Genomic DNA, 15,130 nt, shown 5'->3' with positions numbered 1-15,130 from the left:
TAGGGTTTTTGTGTTAAGTCTTTGTCTTGGACAGAGGAGTAGGGTTTCTCAGTAATAAGTGAAGGTTTAACTTCATTAGAAACTGCCATATTATCTTCTGAAGTGGCTGTAGCATTTGGCATTCCCACTGTGTTACACAGAAGTTCCCACTGTTCCACATGTTCACCAACACTTGATACTTGACTTAAAATCTTTTTATAAATAAAAATCTCTCAGTTAATAGAGATAATATTAATTGAAATTTGATATGAATGAAATATTTAGTGTTTTAGGATAGCAAGTAGTGAATTAATAATTATCAAATTGTGAAGAATTTTGCTTCTGCCATCTGAGTCTTATTTACATGATCTTAATTTATATCTTGACATATCAACTTGATGATAGCACTGTGGTCAAATAATATACTTTGTAATTTTAAATAGCCTTTTAAAAATGACTAATCACACTGATGACCTTTTAATGTGTTTGCTATCCGTATGCCTTCCTTGGGTTAAGTGTCTGTTCAGATCTCTGACCCAATTCTTAATTGGATCACTTATTTACTTATTCTTGATCACTTAACCTTTTAGCATAATCTTGATTTCTCTGGATCAGTCACACTTCAGGCCATGCTGTATGACTCTTTATGCCTCATTTTAGGCTATTGTTGAGCAGATAGGTTGACTTAACCATTACTGAAGAGATGATTGTACTGAAACAGCCACCATCCATTTATTATTAGTAACTGTAGAATTCTTAAAAGGTGGTATCTAAAAAAAGGGTTCAACTGTATCTTAATGAAGCAAACTCAACTAACTAGAACTTCAGGCAATTGCTTTAACTATTTTAAAGATGCTTGAGAAGTCAACAAAAATATTGGAAATTGTATTTATGTATACACATATTTAGGCACATTTAAACATGTAAACTCCTCAGGCCCTCACTTAGAAATAATTTACTTCTTATTTTACAAATAATTCTAGCAATTTTTGTTTTCAGTTCTTAAATCATAGAGAAGAAATTTGAATTGAGGTAGAGAGTGCTAAAGGCTGATTTAATGCTTGTTACAAGGGAAGATTACCAATAATCTTTTAGTGAGATGAACAAGATAGTAGATAAAATAGTTTTTTTTTTTTTTTTTGTAAGCAAGCAGTTTGGTGTGAGCCCACTTAGAAACTTACATGTAATGCGTTCGGTAGTTCTACACTGTGACCAGATAATACCTTTTGCAAATGATAAATGTTAAACATTGAAAATAGTACTAGACTTAACATTCTCTGTTTAACAGACGAATGAGTATAAATTAACTTAGAGAAAGTTATATAAAATATGAAAGTTGTTTCATAGTTAGTTACATGCGGTGATAGGGAGAAACTAAGTTAGAGTTTGCAATTTTGGAGCCACAGTTCATTGTGTGTTGCAGGTGATTTTCTCACAATGTCACAATGTCTTCTTAACACAAGAAAAAGACTACTACATTGGAATTTTTTTCATAATTTTTGTATTACAATAAGATACTGATTCTAAAGACAACTGGGAAACTAACTCTGAAGTAGTAGTGGAAATATGTTAAAACAACAACAAAATCGACTATAGTAGAAAATAAAATATGCTTATGTATAAGTAGAGATTTAAATAAATGTGCTTTTGAAATGGCCAAGATAACCTTTCTGGGTACTTTGATTTTTGCATATTATTCCCAAGTATGTATTTGAATAGCTTGGAAACATCCTGGACCTCTGTTCTGAGGCTTTGTTGTTATCTCACTTCCTAGTCCCAAGATATCCCACAAACGCTTTATTGTTGGCCTTAACTTGGTCTTACTCATACTGAGCATGGCCACTTGCTAAAATCCAAACTTTTTTCTTTTATAGGATAAACTACTTTTACCTAATTATTTCTCCTGTATTTTTTTTTTCAGTTTCAAGTTCTGATTTCCTTTTCTGTTATGACATCTTGTATTTCATTTCCCAGCTCCTTTAAAAAGAAGAACTTGGGATTTTGATTTAGAAATTAGAATTCTAAATAAGTCACAATGTTCCCTCTCTTTTGTAATAAATACATCATATGATTGCTTATATTTTATTTCTTGTAAATTATCTTTTTAACTTGAAGAGACCCTTTAACTTCAGTGACTTCTCTAAGAATGACAGAAGATGACTCCCAACACATCTGAATAAAGATAGACTCTTGGTTAATAGAAGTAATTTGAGTTCATTGTACTTTTGAGATGAATGCAATATTCAGTCTTTTTGGAAGATAATTAATATGTATCAAATTCTGAAGAATTTTATCCCTGCTGGCTGCTTCTAACTTGCTTGACCTTGATTTATATCTTTGTTGTACTAACTTAATTCAAATAATTTGCTGTCTTGGGTTAAATATATTATTTCACTGGAAATATTCAAATTAGCAATAGATGTTTCAGAGTTAAATATATTCATTCCCAAACCTGAATTCAGCACTGCATGCCTGGGTAATTGTTGGCACTTTATAGCAAAACACTTAGCTGTGATCAATTGTAGCTTTCTCAGTAAAATCCCAGAGCTCATCTCTAGGAAGAACATGTGGTTAAAGCAAAAGGGGTGAGGGATGAAAGATGTTAAAAAATTGCTTAGCTGAGTCTGACATTTTACCTTTTAAATATTAATTATACTGTGGGCTTCTTCCTATTTACATACCTAAGTGTTTGCTTGGGACATAAATGGTGCTAAATTGTCTTGAGAAAGCCATAGAGCAGCTTTGTTAGATAAAACTTCTTGCAGCTGGTAATTTTTGGCAATTAATATTATGAATGCTAATGCAATGGGGAGAAGGGAAGGCACTTCCAGGATGCCACTTATCTCTGTAAAACGAAAGAAAATGTCAGAAGTGGTGAGCCTGCTGAGACTATTACATCTGGGAAGGAAATAGATGGCAAATGTTAAAATTACCATATTTATGGACAGGCTAGAATTTTAAGACTGGGATATCTAATAAATAGTCTAGTAAATAGAGTTTATTGTAAATATTTTTAAATACTTGTTTTAGATTATGTAGTATAACAATGAAGGCTTTTTTAAAAAGTTATACTGAATATGTTACTAGCCCATAGTAACAGTTGAAAGTAAATTCAGAGAAATTAGCTCATTTAATTATGTCAGTAATTGGTTTGGTGAAGAATTGGGGTCAGTTCTGTTGATGCTATAGGGTTAGAGATAAAAATTAAAATGTATTAGGATAAAGATGAGGTTGATAAAAATGTAAAAGCCTAGAGTTATGACAAAAAATATCAGTAGAGCTTTTGGAATCTACTACTTAGGCATTAGATTTGTCATCATATATTTCAAAGGTGTTACATTCTCTTTACACTTTCCAAAGAATAAAAAAAGTAGCTATATTCTCATTGCTCATTAGGCTGTGAAATTTAAACCAGACTAACTCCTTACTGGAAAGACTATAGGAGAGTAGTAAAAAACATTAACATGTGAGTTTACAATTCCGAAGTGAAAATAAATTTCATCATTTCATACATTTTCCATTTACGATTTGAGGAAATCTGAGTTTCAGCTTATGCTAGTTGCCCCAAGATTCAAATTGCCAGTTAAATTAATTTTATAAGGAGTTAGGAAGTACATAGTTTTAAATATCCTGTACTGCATTTTGGATTCAGGTCTAGGCCTGTGTTACGGTGACTGTGAGAAAGTAGTGTTTTTATCAGTAAGGGAGAAAGCCTTCTCTTTATGCTAAAACATAGTGATAAGGATAAATATACTTTATTAAGATATTTTGCTATGCTCATCTGTAGGTAAGCATGTGATAAGTATTACTGAAGTAAAATAAACATTCCTAATTTTGTATGACTGTCTAAATCTTCAGTTACAATTATTTTATCTCATGATGCCCAGAAGCACAATCACAAATGGCATGTCATGTATACTAATTTTTTGTCTGTTACATATGGACATTATATAAAGAAAACATAAGAAAAGTGATAAATTGAGAAAATATTATTCCTTGGTGTTTATTTTAATTTATCAAGCCTTTATTAAACATCTGCGTTGTATCTTTAGATCTGCAAGGAAAAGGAAATAGTACTGCTCTGTGCTAAAGAACCTACTTAATTTTTTTTTTAGAAACAGATTTGTAAAGGTGAAAAGATAGAAATTTAAACGTGAGTTGGCACTGAAAAGGATACATACAAAATAGCCTGTCATAAAGAATTGATTTGTATAGTTTACAAGAAAAAGTACCAGAGTTATTTCCAGTTAGGTAGCACTAAACAGTGATATTGCAAAGTTGATAGTGTGTTCTAGTTTGGAATTCGTCATTGGATGCCTGAAATTCCTTTGGAAGGAGAAAAAAATGAGACCGATATGAAATATTCATAGTTACAGTTAAATCTTTATACATAAAATGTCTATTACGTGGTTATTTATCATAGCAAACAATTTTAAAATAACTCTGGGTGAGTGGATAATACATAAAATGAAATGCCATGTCTTATTAGTCTGCTTGGGCTTCTGTACCAAAATACCATAGACTAGGTGACTTAAATAATAGAAATTTATCTCTCACCATTTTGGAGTCTGGGAAGTCCAATGATCTGGTTGTCACCTAATTTGGTTCCCGGTGAGGACTTTTCTTCCTGGCTTGTATCCTCACATGGGGACAGCAGGTAGAGGAAGAGGGCTGTCACACAATATTTCTTTCTAAATTGAAGATTTAACACAATCCCAGTCAAAATCTTAGGAAACCTTTTTGTAACACAGAATTTGGATTCTAAAGTAGGTTTTAAAATTCATATGAAAAGGCAAAGGGCAAAGAGCAGCCAAACAACTTTGAAAAAGAAAGTTGGAGTGTATGACCTTGATTTCAAGACTTACTATAAAAGCACATTAATCAACATGTGAGAGTATTGGCATTAATAAAAAAAAAAAAGACAAATGCAACAGAAGAGAAAATTTAGAAATAAACATATGAATAAATGACCTTCAGTAAGGGTATAACCAATACATTGGAGAAGGAATAATCTTCTAAATCAGTATTGATGCATCAATTGGGATTCATATTAAACATAAGAACTTCCAAAATTTAACTGAAAATGGATTATATATATTAATAAAAAAGCCCTGAAGCTTTTTAAAAATTACGATTTTTGCCTATGTTTCCTTCTGTATCTTTGAATTCAGCAAACATTATATCTTGTACATTGTAAAAATGTATACTTAACATGCTCTGCTAGGGACTCTGTATTTGCAGAACACCATGTGACCGACCATAAGTCATATGACCTTTGAGGGGAAAATCATTAATTGAAGTTTGTGAATGAGGACTTGAAAGTGAGTGTGTATATTCAAGGATGACTAATTTGAATACAGTTTGAAACCTGAGACTTGATACTAGGGAAAGGAAATTTTGGAGAGAGATACTATGAAGGTAGTAAAAGCAGTAAACTAACTTTGAACTCCGTAAGAAGAGCCCGAAACAAGAAGGGAAAATGGGAATACCTGGGAACTTCTGATAAATGATGAAAGTCTATTTGCTAAGGATTTCTGAAGGGTCTTGATTTTATGGAGCATCGAGATGACGTTAGGCTTTCCATTTCATTCCACTCTGATGTTGTTCCCCTGAACCTGTTCTATAAGTAATCTGCCAGGGAATGCCATGATAAATCACAAGAATTTAAATCCCTTACTCCACTTGCATATGTAGTAAAATGACTGAGACAAGCAATAGCTGGACTGAAAGCCCGAAAAAGATTTTGATTCCATCATCTTGCATTATTTAGACACCTGTTAGATCTCCAATAAATGTTTGAAAAGAGAAGTTTTAATTCCACCAGCACAATATGGACTCTAGGTCTTGATAATTTTGGAGCATTTATCTTCTGAAATTTAGTATCATCTAGCCTTCCATATAAATGAAACCTCAGAGATCTCAGATTGAGACTAAACTTAAAATTTACCAAGCTGTTCAGGGGAATGCAAGAACATTTTCTAGTCTCAAATCTTCATTGGTTACCTTAATATAGCCCTCAGGGTGATTGGCAGAAAACTTCATATTATCTGTGTGGCACAGAACACCCCAAGCTGATAAAATAATTTAAATTAGCCCTGAATAATGCTCTCAGGTATGTGGGTGTGTGGTAGAAGCAAACAGAATCCTCAGAGAGGAAAGACAAAGGTTTGAATAAACAGCTAAGAGACTGCATGCAAAAGGCACAGTTAAACACAGTAAAGCTGCACAAAGGGTAAAAGTAAAAGAAAAAAGTGAAAACAGTATACTGAGGATAACTAAGCAAAAGAGAACATAGTTGGGCATTTAATGGATTGGAAAAAATAAGGCTTTTGCCAATTTAGAGTATTTGTCCTTGAATCCCAGACCCTTAGTCCCAGGACAGAATAGGAGCAGGTTAAATGAATATTAAAACTTTTCAGTTTTAATAAAAAAAAAAACTCATTTTGAAAGCTGAAAAATGAAATGAACATAATCCTGACAGCATTTGTTCTGCATCTGACATGGCTGCTTCAAAATATTACAAGATACAGAAATACGGTGGTCCATTAAAATAGCTCAAATACTCCTTTCCATTTCTTTTTAACTAAATGAAGTTCGGTTCCCCTGCCCTCAAAATTTGCCTTTTAATATTTTCATATATACTAACCTATTTTGTTTGTGATTTTTTTTAAACTTTTTTCATTGTGATTTTATGAGTCCTTAAAAGTGTATATTCAATTTCTGTTTCTTTAGGAAAGAAATTTCCTCATTTCTGATTAACCAGAGCAGAGAGAAATTAAGAACTCTTCTTTTGAACAAACCTCTTTTTATTCTTCCTTCTGGAGTACTTGAGCCTTGTTTACACTGCCTCTGTGACTCTTAGCAAATTATGCTTTGTGATATATTATTAAATGTTTGACTTTCAATTCTACACTTCCAGTTCCTTTAGTATATAAAATATTCCTTGTCCATCTCTAATGCTCAGACTCTCATATAGTTCTCCGCATGTATTAAATATTCAAGAAGTGCTTAGTGAATGGATAGCTACATGAATGTGTGCATAAAAGGCTAACTAGCTAGAATATACACCGTTTTAGCTTAGTGATTATGACTTTTTGGCCCTAGACATCTCTTTCTCTACTGCACTGGCTGACATCCCAGAGGCCACGGTAGTGCCAAGGATGAGGCCTGAATCCAACCTGACTTTCTTTCTTGAACATTAAGATCAGATACAGTGTTTAAAAAGAACTAGTGCAATCATTTTTATATTGCACTATATATAGCAATATAAAGCAGAATAAACAATGTTCAAAGGAAGAAATAGGGAAATAGTGAAGTTTTTTTTTTAAAGAAATAATCTTTCTTAATTCTTTTGTGCTGTGGTTCATCTTAACTGAAGAGATTTCTACTTAAAAATATCTCCTTATAAAAATGTTTATTCTACTGTAACCTCAAATTTACAAAATCAGTCTTTGTTTTATTTTTTTATCCTGATTATGCCTCTTGTAGTAGGTGAGTTCTTCACATGATGGGCTATAAAAATAGCAACATATAGAAACAGGTCAGGATACCCTTCTCTCTAAACAGCCAGTGTTTAGCTGAAGACAGTGCTCACGCATACACATGCACTGCCCCCCACACCCCCACCCCTGTTGCTGAGTTTTGCCCTAAGGTTTCAAAGGAGCCTATTTTATTTTGGCAAAAAATACGCAGTAATTTGGGAAATGTCCAAATATGCTAGATGATTTTGTTAGAAGTTTTACACAAAGATTAATATATTTGGTTTATTAATACATGTTTGTAAATACATTTACATACAGAATTTTTAAACACACTTACATACATGACACATACTGTATCTACTTAGCCCATGAGAATGTCCCAGAGGGAGGAGGGACAAGTTATAGCCTATATTGTGAGCATTAACTTGAGTAGCTCTTGAATGTTCGGCAGCATACAGTTTACATTGTTGTAACAAATAATCTACAACAATTTCACATAACATTTTTTCTTAGTGTGGGTTTCCTAGCTGGAGAGACTGAGATGATGATTCTCGTGCAAGTGATTTTTTGAGGGAAGCCTCTCAGGTAAAACCTGTAAGGGGGTGAAGGGATAAGAAGCGAGGTGAAGGCATGGATTCAGCTAAAGTTCAGAGGGAGCTCTACAAGATAAATACCACCACAAAATTGCCGTACCTTGAGGCAAGGCACCAGCCTTCTGTACTTCTAACTCAGTCAGCCATTAGCTGTTACTGCTCCTTGTGAGAGGAGAGGGCGTAACTTCCTAGGTATTTCTTGGTTAAGAGGCGCCTCTAGATCCAGGGCCATTCTCAGAAGTGGGGGACGCTGTGAGCCATTAGCAGACAACACTGAGAGGAGCTGGGGGTTAGATACACAGTCCCAATAGAGGGGTCTATGCAGGGTCTCCTACACCCACTCGTTTCCAGTTTTCATATGTGTATATGGGGGAGCAGCCCTTGGAAGGGAAAATGTGAATGTTAATCAGAAAGGTGTCAGACTAATCATCAAAATTACATCCTTTTTTTGTTTGTCATACTGTAAAATTATCTAGCAATCATCAAAATTATATCCTTTCTTTGTTTGTCAGTTATAAAGTTATCTAGCAATTATTTAGCTAGGAAATGGGACCTAGAATACACTAACTTGATACTTTTTTTTTGTTAAGAAAAGTAATGTGCTCGTGATAAAATATATCTGGACTTCTTGAGGTCCCTTCCTAACAAGTGAGTATTTGCTTAAAGTCTTGATCCAGATTTGAGGATACAGAGTCCTAGAGCTCTAACATTAGATCTTCAAGGGGATAGACCTACTGAATTTCCAAAGAAGTGAGAATTACACGTGGGAGATAATTCTTATATTCTCCTCTGTCTTCTCCAGACCTTTTAATTCACTATATCCAACATACTTAAGATGGATTCCAACATTCAATTTAATGTAACTGTAGAATCAAAAACTTAAATCTAGATAATCCTTAACTTTATAAAGTTGCCTTCATTAATTTTACACCATTTCCATACTGAAAGCAAATTTCCACCAGAGATTAGAGAGCCTTTCTTATTTTATTATTCTGATCTCTTTCCTTGGAGTCCTTGAAAGACTGTCTCTTATTTCTTCTGGCTCATCCACATAGTACTTTGTGTCCTCAACTGTTTTGTGATTTTTTTGACTGAGTTCATTTTTTTCTTAGAATTCTTTTTCTATAGAATTTTTTGAGCTGTAGTTTAAGGTATTGGTTGCAGAGAGGAATTGTGTTTACTTCTACCAGACCTAACAGGTAATTTTCATCCTGGGTTTGACTCGGACACAATGTTGTATGAAGGCCTACTTGCGGTTAAAAGTTCCCTTGGTTAGATTAATTTTTTTTATTCTACCCAATGTCAAAGTCTGTAAGTTTCCATGCTACCATATTCTTTAGGATTGTTTTTTCATAGTTCATACTTGATTGAAGAATCTTAGCTATATGTAGGGTACCCCATTAGGGTGGGCCCTGATTTTGTGTCTGGTCCACTGGGTCTTGCATAATCAAGGGGAAAAAAAAAGCTAAAGGCCACCAGGGAATAAAAGATACATATATTTATATATTTGTGTATAATATATAAGTATTTGTTTTATATATGTATATAAAACAATGATAAGTAGATGGATGTTTTGTAAATATTTTATGAAACTTTAAATATAGGGTATAGTATATATCTATTAGGTGTTACTTTTGGTATTAATATATTTATTGGTACTAATATATCAATTACTTCAGCCTCACTTATAGTCTCTGATATCTTCCTTATATTTTTGTCTACTAGTGTTTTATAAAACTATGGTTTTCAACTCACTTAAAACTCAGTTAATTATTCTATTGTGCCTTTGCTTGTTTTCATTTATTTTTCAATACTCCAGGTGCTAATGATCAGTTGAAACTATCACTCAGTTCAACTTACTACATTTTCTTATTTTTTTATTTGAATTCCTTGAGAGTATTCCTGAATTGCTATTTTTAACACTTTTTATTTTCCATTTTCTCATGTTATAATCACTTTTAAATTATGAAGTCTCTCAAACATAAAAAGCTGTAGAGCATTGCATGATAACCATTGATGATCCAACAATTAGTTTGGTAACATATAAAAAAGACAGTTTTATGTTCTTTTGCATACCCTTAATTTTCCTCCAAGTCTCAAGTTATCCAGTTCACCCAGTTTATTTATCAGTAACAGTTTTGTTTTCTTTCATTTTAAATTGCAAGTCTGTTGGTGATTCTTTTTAATTTGTGAAAATGATCATTTAGTTCAAAGTTGATAGTTATTATTTCTCAGAAGTTTAAAAAAGCACCCCTAATCATCTTCTGGATCTGTTAATGCTCTTGAATAATCCACTGTCAAAATAATGGGTTCCTTGATTGCCAGTCTGCCTTTTCTCTTTGACCTCTTCAAATTTTTTTCTTGACTTTTTTCCTTGTCATTGCCTGTTCAGCTTTGCTCAATGTGCTATTTTGTCTTGTTACTGAATTTTTATATTCCATAATCATTATTTTCTTTTTTTGAACTTTTATTTTGTTCTTTGAAAGTGTCCTAGAGCCTTTTTATAATATTTAATCCTTGACTGGATTTTTATTTTTCTAAATTACATCTCTTTTTATATATGCTTATATTTTGTAGTTGATAATTCCATATCTGAAGTTGTTAGAATTTAATTCTATTTTTGTTTTTGCTGGCTTTTTACAATGTTAACATTCCACATCTGTTTATAAGTTTTGTGTTTATATTTGCTGTATCATATTCTATGTATATTCTGAGGGCCCTCAAATGAAAATAATTTCATAGGAAAAAGGTTTTCAGTTGTTTCTGTAAGGTGCACTTCCAACTCAAGACCATTTTAAATTAATTTCTTACATTGTGGTTTCAATAACCACATGGATTACATAAAATTTAAGGCTGGAATATATATGAAGGCAGAGTTGGGGTTACATGTGTTCAAATTATTTTTTTTTCCATGGGGGTGGTGGAGTAGGGAGAGGAAGGTGCCATTTTTACCAATGAGAACTGAGGCCAAGTTAACAAGATGTTTTGTAACCTCCCATTGCTAGAAAGTGTGTTGGATTCTTTGACCCAACCCATTTATCAAGGATAAAATCTTTCAAAAGTTTCACCTAAAATACAGTTGTAACCAGAGATCAATCTGATACACATTTATTCATATTTTTTTCACTAGTTTTCTACTTCTGCTATAACAAATCACCACAAACGTAGGGCTTAAAACAACACAAATACATCATTTTACAGTTCTGGAGGTCAGAAATCCAAAATGGGTCTGACTGGATTCAAATCAAGGTGTTGGCAGGGCTGTGTTCATTTCCGGATTATATCCCGTCATTCTAATCTTCCTTCATTATCGCATCTTCTCTGACACTGATTCTGCAGCCTCTGTCGTAAAAAAACCTTTTGATTACATTAGACCCTCCTGGATAATCCAGAATACCATCCTCTCTTAGTGTAGCTGATTCCTTAAAGTTCATCTTAATTCCATTCATAAGCTTAATTTTCCTTTGCCATGTGACCTGCTGTATTCACAGGTTCAAGGGATTAGGATGGAAATTTGGTTGTGGTTAACCTGAAATTGTTGGTAATATTTTTATTGTACTTTTCTGATGGATGTATGAGTAATCCCTCTCTTTTTCCTCTTAAATCACTCGATTTAATAAAGTATAGTTTTGAAAAAATGAAATGAAACTTTAAAAAATAATACTCAATTCTTACTAACTCCTCAATATTCAGAAACAAATACTTTTATCAAGGTGCCATTTTTTCATGGTAATATAATTGTTTTTATAAGTTCAATAAGAATATTGATAACATTAAACTAATTGATCATGAGAGCAAGGCAAAACCTGTTGGCCATATTTGAGGATAAATTTTATTTCATTTAATCAAGTATTAAAAGCCATCATTGAAGAGCTAGGATCTTCATATGTGGAGTCCATGTCTCCATGGCCCTACTTGGATTACTGAGCACTGGCTGAACCTGACTTCTCTTTGCCAAGAGAGACTTCTACCTACCTTGGTGGCTGCCTGGAGGACCAATATGACATACCAGAAATGCAGGGGATATGGTAGTCTGGAATAATCCAATGGATAAATCATTGGCCTTTCCCCCAGTGATATATTGTTTTGACGTGTAGTTCCATGTGACTCTTCTAAAGATGACAAAAAGTTTGAACATACAGCTATGTTTGTTTTTAAGTTATGGTCAACTCAGTAATGAAGTAATAAATTCATTTGTATTTACTTCCAATGAATACATATAAACAGTTATTTAAAAATACAGAAATATGCATAGAACATTGATAATTGTTTAAACCTAAGGAATGAAGGAGAGTCCCAAATTTGAAGTACAGATTGTTAAAAATAAGACTTCAGATTGATCTGCAATCTCTTCTTCCTTGTTTTGTTTTTTTTTTTTTTTTTAAAGAATACTGATTTATATAGTAATGGTATATTTTAGAGTAATGTTTGTCTTAAATCAAGCATTTCTTGAATTGCATATTCTAAAGACTCATAAAAATTATAAAATAGAATGGCATCTTGGAATAAAATGTAGTAAGGAAATAGAATGCTTCATTTTTAATCTGGCAGACTGCAATGAAAATCACTTAAGAAATCAAACAATAGTCTTAAGCTTAACCAGCTGTTTCCAAATACAAGGGATGATTTCACAGAAATATATCCTTCTTCAGTTGGGTAGACACTACGTTGTTCTTCAGAACTGAGCAAAGTGTTAGAATGCCTTTGATTTAATTAAAAATTAAACAAACATTGGGAAACACACATAGGAAAGAGGAGCGATTCAGAGAATAAGAGGCATCAATCAAGGAAGTAAGTTTCTTAAAAGTGCAAGGTGTTTAGATGGACTCTGCTTTTGACCTAAGCAGCTGAGACTAGGGGCCTGAGGTTAGAAACTGAAGGATTTATGCATGACTTAAGGGATGTTCCCTTATGAAGGGTGAACCTCTGGATTTGTAGTTTGAATTCTGAAGAATTTATTTTGAGCAGAAAACTTAATCTCCTTCCATATTAGTTTTTCTTGCAATACTAAGTTAAAGCAGTGTATTTGGTATGAACAGTCTGGAGTCATAGTCATGAAGAAAATGAAGAGATGCAGCGCCTTCCACAGGCCTTGTCCGTGTCAGCACTGGCAGGCCTGAGGCTCAAGCATCGCATTGTCCTATCAAGCACAGTTCCTTCCGGGTCACCATCACATTGTGTGGTGGCAAGAACAGCAAGTATTCAGATAGGCTGGGGCTTCAAATACAAGGGAACAGTGTGAGCTCAAAGAAGCCTCTCCTAAGCAGATAGCTCAAAGATTTGAGAAGATCCAACTTTCTGCATATCCTGCTAAGTCAGAGGGAATAGGATTTAATACCAGGAAAAGAAGCAAATATCTGTATCACACTGAGATTTATTAACTTTTAAATGTGGAACTTTTCCAGCAAAAAGAAGAATCTAGCACATAAATATTAAATCTGGGGTTTTCACTCTTATTTAGGAAACATAAATATTTATGTTCTCTATTTGTAACCCTAGCATAAGAAGCCATTATAAATGGGGAAGGTAGATTCATTAACGTAACGAAGTGATGCATTTTAAATTATTATTAAAATGATCGTTTATCTTAACACAGAAATTGTATTCCTTCTTGGCTTTGCTCTATGTGTTTTTTTTTTTAAAGTTAGCATCATATATAGTCATTATATTAGAAATGATACCAAAAGACAACTCATTTTGTGCTGCTTTAGAGTTCCTTAATATATATGTCAAAACCTAACTGCTTGCTTCTTTGCTACCTTCCCTACTACCATCATCAAATTTTACAAGCAACTGAATAAATCCACACAACGTGCAACCCATTTGACTTCTTAATTATACTTAGATTATGCAAAATGTTATTAATATGGGGACTTTTCATATCTGTGTGCCCCTTGGCGTACCCCTGCCACTGCTTAGCACAATCTCTTATCTGTGTTCCCTAATAAGTAACCCTGATCACAAACCCTCTTAGTTTCCCCCAAAATTCTCCTGGGGTAAGAATTATCTGAAATACTTCTTAAGCAAATTCTCATGTTCCATCTAGACCTACAATATAAAATAACCTAGATCCCATGATAGGCTTATGGAATGATAAATTTAATAAGATTTCTGGACAAATTTTCCATTAGGCAGGTCTGAGGAGATAGTGCTCTAATGTATTGCTTCCATTCCACTCCCTTTTCTTCATTCTCTCTTACATGATGCAACAGCTAATGAACGTTGTTGATTTTTATTATCTCTCCTCCATCAAATGTGCTATGTACTACATTCAGAATTTTCTTTCTGTAGTTGAAGAGTTGATAAATGCACTTATTTTAGAAGTCTTTGTTGCCTTTTAATTACCAAGGGATTAACAAGAAAATACATTTAATGTGACAAAACCCTGCAAAATCTGTTCCCAATGTGCCTGTTTTAAAATATATTTTTATTGAAGTATAGTCAGTTTACAGTGTGTTCATTTCTGGTGTACACTGCAATACATCAGTCATATAGGAATATTCATATATTCATTTTCATATTCTTTTTCACCATAAGTTACAAGATACTGAATATAGTTCCCTGTGCTATACAGTATAAACTTGTTCTATTATATATATATTAGTATCTGCAAATCTTGAACTCCCAATTTATCCCTTTCTACCTCCTCCCCCACCTGGTAACCATAAGTTTGTTTTCTATGTCTGTGAGTCTCTTTTTCTGTTTTGTAATTTTGTTTGTCTTTTTTTTTAGATTCCACGTATAAGTAATATCATATGATACTTTTCTTTCTCTTTCTGGCTTATTTTACTTAGAATGACAATCTTCAGGTCCATCCACGTTGCTGAAAATGGCATTATTTTATTATTTATTATGGCTGAGTAGTATTCCACTGTATAAATATACCATTTGATAAAATTCAATACCCATTTATGATTTAAAAAACTCTTAATTAAGTAGGTATACAGGGAACATATTTCAACATAATAAAAGCCACTTGTGACAAACCTACAGCCAGCGTAATGCTCAACAATGAAAAGCTGAAAGCCTTTCCACTAAAATCTGGACCAAGTTGGCATTTTTCTTCTTCCACCAGAC

Source organism: Camelus bactrianus, chromosome 4, assembly GCF_048773025.1.
Source record: "Camelus bactrianus isolate YW-2024 breed Bactrian camel chromosome 4, ASM4877302v1, whole genome shotgun sequence".
In the NCBI taxonomy this organism is placed as follows: domain Eukaryota; kingdom Metazoa; phylum Chordata; class Mammalia; order Artiodactyla; family Camelidae; genus Camelus; species Camelus bactrianus.
This window is presented reverse-complemented; position numbering follows the sequence as displayed.